Genomic DNA, 5,382 nt, shown 5'->3' on the forward strand with positions numbered 1-5,382 from the left:
CTGCCTCCGTATCGTGGAAGAGACGCCGTGTATTTTACCCACGCGCTTAGGGACAGCGCGATACCGTCTTCTTATTTCCACGGTAGGGCGACTAACTCCCCCGTGGCACCTATTAACGACTAGCGAAGCCGGGCGGAAGGTGGGTCTAACGGGCCCCCTATTTAACCCTTATCGTATATACTAAGGCAGATAAGGGCCCCCTAGAATAGGATCCGAGTAGCGTAAAAAAGGAAAAGGGGTTCCTCTTTTACGTGCGCCTCTAGCCGGATTCGAACCGACCCGGTCCTCTAACCGTGTGCCAGGTATACCACCACTATACTATAGAGGCGACGTTAATTTAATTAGGGGTAATATAATAAGCTGCCGGAGCGGCGTCCTGCCTCTCCGAAGTAGACTGCTTTAGGGCGGTATAGAACGGGGTCTTTAGGTTAGGGTCGGTAGCCAGGATCGCGTTAACCTTATCGGCTCCTACTCGTCGTAAAAGGGTCACGACTTAGGGGACCGTGTTCCTAATAACGCCCGTACCTTCGTAAACTATAAAGATAGCGTATTTCTTTAAAAGCTCTGTTAGCTTATTTATATCGCTCTTTATTTATACGGCCGGCTTAGGCATTATAATAGGCCTTTATAAAATAGTCAGCGTATATATTATCGGGTTAGCCTAATTAGGCCGAGGCGTAACGGCTAGTATAAGTTTAGTGGTTAGCGTAGGAGTAGGAATATCTATAATACTCGCTACCTCGTTAATAGGCCGCCTATCGGCTACCTAGACGTCTTTAACCTACTCTTTTAATATATCTAAGGGGTTATAGTATATACGCAGTTAATCCTTTAGGTTAATAAACTTATACCTCATCCGCTTAGTAAGCTATATATTAATATCCCTATATAAGATAGCGAGGAAAATATTATAAAGCTCGTGGTCTTTAATAAAGGTGCCGCTAACCTTATTAGCTCTTAACTTCTAAACCATAACGCTTATTAATAACTACTTAACTTACTAGACTATCTTAACCTTTTTATACTTATAAATAAGTTATAACTACTATACTTAGTCCGATAGTTTAAGATACTAGTCGGGGTCTAGGTAGGAGTATTTATAAATAACCCGCTATTTTAGGTTCTTTTATTAGCCACCGGATACTTTAACTAGTCGGATTATCTTATTAACTATAGGACGGATACTAGCCTCCGTGAATAGGCTAATATAGGAGATCTTATCGGCCTTACTAAGGCGGTTAAGCTTAGTATAGTCTTTATAGTCCCTAAGGAAGTTAGATAGGGCCCTTTTACTAAAGCGAGGGGCTCTCGCGGCGAAGGGGTTTAGTAGCGCGCGAGATATAATGGTAGCTCGAGTTTTCTTATTATCGTATAGGCTAATATACTAGTAGATAGCCGCGAGCGTCTTTATAATAAGGCTCGCCTTAAAGTTCTTTAGGATATCGTTAGGAGACACGATATCCGTGCTAGGTGTATAGGCCTACTAGGGAGCGCTTAGTCCGGGGGAAACAGGGGGAATAGGGGAAATAGGGGGAACTAGCCCGCCGCTAGGGGTCGGGTTACCCTGACTAGGCGAAGGGGAAGCCGATACGGCTCCGTAGCCAGATACCGGGACGCCCTGACCGTAAGAGACGGTCGTTAATAGGCCGATACCGGGGTCTACGTCCCCTTACCTAAATAAGGTAGTCGCGAGATAAGGGTTAGCCGTAGAATCGGCGTTACCTTAATTAAGCGTAACCGTGGTCGCTAGGGTTAGTATAGCCGTGTATATGCTATTATTATTAGGCTTAGAGTCGCTATAGACTATAACCGTAAAGGGAGGGTCGTGATAGTCGGTCTATTATAAGGCCGTTATATTATTAAAATAGGGGGGTTAATCTATTATAGTAATTAGTTTAGGTAGATTAGGGGAATCATAGTCTTTAAGAAAGAAAGAGTTAAGAAATAAAAAAAGTAATCGTGTATTAAGTCTATAAGTCTAAGGATAATTCTACTTAGCGATAAGGGGTAGGAGCCCTTTTATTAGGGGCCCTAAAGGATATAATATAAGTATTCTCCGCTACGGCTTAGGAGGGAACCTATTATTATTAGACTAATAGAGATACCTATAAGGAATAAGATAAGGTATCGCTAACTATTATAGGAGATTAGTTTAAGTCGTATCCGGGATCTATTAGTAGGTTTACCTAACTACCGGGTCTATAAGGGCGCGGTATCTTAGGGCTCCTTAATAGGTTCTTTTAACTGTCAGGGCCTTATATAACTAGATTTTCTTAAAATTCTCGGGGCTAAGGACTTACCGCTATTCGTATAGGCCTTTATTACTCTAATTATAGTAGGGTTAACCCTACGCCTTCGTTATTTCCTACTTAAAGGGTTATAGTATAAAATCTTTTTATATCTAGGCTCTACGGCCCCTAATAGTCTATATCCATAGCTTTTCCTATTCCGGTAAAGGAGCACGCCCTCTATCTCTATATCTATACTATATCCGGAATCTATCTTATAATTAATCTATTCTTTATTTTATTCGTTATACCTTTTTTTAACTATTTTTCGGTTTTTTATCCAGCTCTACCTTATTAGCGGTAGGGGCCTATCTCTCTATCTATAGCTGTTATCTTATTTTTAGTAGGGAGGATCCGTCCCTGTTTCCTGGTTATTAGGTTTTATTAAGGCTATATAGGGGGTAGGTTTCCTAGGCTATTATCGTAATCTTACTACTAATTTTAAATATTAATACTTTATTTTAATCTTAGCCCCCTAGCCGTATACTTCCCTTTCTATTTCTATAATTAACGTATAGTTTATTTAGGTAGGCCGGAACTCCCCTTAAATGCTTTCGGTTACCCTGATTAGACGATTAGGACCTCCTAGGCACCGAATAAATCCGCCTCCAAGTACTAATTAAAGAAAGACGAAGCCGTTATTATATAGAACGGCTTAGGCAGTATAAACTCGGATAAGTATTCGATAACAGGAATACTTAAGACCACAAAGTGTATATAACTAAAATAACATATATAATAAGGAGACCTTTAGAAAAGGTTCCTGGAGGTACGCGCTGCTCTAATCAGGGTAATATAGCTTAAATAAAGTGAATATAATAAATATGGCAAAACTTAGGGTTAAAAGGATAATAATTATATAGCATAGTAAGTATCCTCTATGTCTAGGTGGCGTCGCCACGTATATATAATATATAAGATAAATAAAAAAGATGCGCGCGTCTTATAACCTCACGTGATATCCTAACGATATGGCACTGGGTCTCCGATCCACCCCTTTATAATACCTAACTTTTATTAAAGAGGCGTAGTAGTAGTCTATCTTCGTTAACTACTAAGTTAAATAGGCCCTTAGTGCTAAAGCTAAAATAGCTACCCGAACCTACTTAGTCCTAGTAAAAGCTATTCCCTGTTTAATCCTAGGCCTATTAACCGGAAATAAGCTCTTATAGTCCCTACGCACCTTTAATCCCGATACGAAAATACACTAAGTAGGGACCCGGCTCCTTAGATACGGTACTAGTAAGGTAGCGATACTACTTATTAAGACCACCTTACTAGAAAGCGTAAAGAATCTTATATAAAATAGCCTCCTACTAAAAGGCGGTAGCTACCTATATAAGCCCTATAACCCCGATATAAACCTCCTATAATACTTTAACTACCTATAGTTCGGGTATAAAGCTGCCTAGTACCTAAAGGCGGAGAGGCGGTGCCGCTATTACGCTAAACCCGAGTCTACCTACTAGCATAAGTTTAAAAACTACCTAGTATCGGCCCTAAAGGCCGCCCGGAGGTGCGCTATATATAGTAAGAACCACGATACCTTTAATAACGCCTACTAAGTTAAAAAACAGGAAGCCGCGAGAGCCTAAGAAGTATATAAATACTAAGTAAAAGAATTCGATATTATAAGATAGACTAAAGCGGCGTACCCGTGACCCCGCCTTCGCTATCCCTTACCCTCCCCCTCCCCTACCCTATTATAGGCCGCCCCTATCTGCTATAATCCCGGCCGCCCGCCGAAAAGACCCCGCGAATACCCCCCGACCTCTAGACCCCTAAAGCCGTTTCTTATCCCCTAAGGGACCGACCCGACTCCGATATAAGACACCTAAAAGGCTATACTAGCCGGATCGACCTCGAACCCCTCCCTCTCTTAATAATAAAGCTCCGTGTCCTAACCTAGAATATAGGAGCTAAATAAGCCTAACCGGAGCTCCAGCTATAGGCCCGCACTAAGTATAACGTAATAGCTATCTAAGAGCCAGGGCTTAAGCCTTTATAAAGGGGCTAAAAGCCCTGAATAAGGCCCTATACCTCCTAATTTAAGGAGGCGGTAGAGCCCTGCTTTATATCTATAAATAACGCCCCCTTAGTGTATAGATATAGCGGGCCTACTAGGACTCCTATACGATCACTTCTAGCGTAGGCGACTAAGCCGTTAGGATTTAGTTAATCTACTCTAAGAATTACTAATCCGCCTTTACCCTATAGTATACCCCTCTAACTATAGACCTTATAGGCCCCCCCCCCGGGCCATTATATCCTCCTCGGAGACTTTAATCTCCACTATCCCCTTTAGGCTAGCTATCCTAGATTCTATCCTAGGTCTAGCACCCTCCTAAAGCTAATTACCCCCTAAAGCCTCGACCTTATTACCCCCCTAGGAATAACTACCTAGTATAGGCCAGGCCGGCGGCTAAGCACTATTAACCTTATCTAGGCGTCCTAGGAGCTCCGCTACGGCTATAACAGTATAGATAGCGAGGTTATCGGATTCGACCACCTCTCCTAAACCGTAACTATTTACCTCGATATAGACCGCCCTATTAATATAGCCCCGCTATAGCCCCCCGACTACCTATACTAGGTCTAAAAGGAATTCATATCCTCCCTTGCCTATTAGGTAGCCCCGGGATCCTTATATAACTAGGCCCCCTAATAACGCCCTCTAATATTAATACAGCCCTTAACTAACTAACCCAGGATCTTATTACCGTTACTAACTAGATAGCCCTATAATATTAAACTAGCCCCCCCGGTCGCCTACCTTACCCGTCATAGACTAATAAGCTAACGTCTCTAACCTAAGAAGCGTATAGACTATATAGGCGATATATAGTAAAGAAATCACCGAATAGGTAAGAAGAGTATAAGTAAGCCGAGCACCGCCGCGATAAAGCTATAGCGGTAATAAAAAAGCAGTATTAGCGCTAACTCCTTTACTCGACCTAAGCGAATAATAGGCTTCTCTAAAGGCTTTAAAAATAGGTCTAAACTAAAGAATACTAACTACCTGGGCCCCCTATTATACCACCGCTATATTACGATTATAACGACCTAGCGACCTCCTATAATAAGAAAGCAGATA

At 41.9% G+C, this 5,382-nt stretch overlaps 1 non-coding gene across 1 annotated transcript; it reads right to left on the reverse strand.

Annotated features, from left to right (window-relative positions):
* Positions 1 to 254: 254 nt before the first annotated feature.
* Positions 255 to 328, reverse strand: ACRALDRAFT_t217. The gene has a single exon. It is a non-coding gene; the product is annotated as a tRNA-OTHER (tRNA).
* Positions 329 to 5,382: the final 5,054 nt, after the last annotated feature.

This window comes from Sodiomyces alcalophilus (assembly GCF_042370955.1).
Source record: "Sodiomyces alcalophilus JCM 7366 unplaced genomic scaffold ACRALscaffold_6, whole genome shotgun sequence".
Classification (NCBI taxonomy): Eukaryota; Fungi; Ascomycota; class Sordariomycetes; order Glomerellales; family Plectosphaerellaceae; genus Sodiomyces; species Sodiomyces alcalophilus.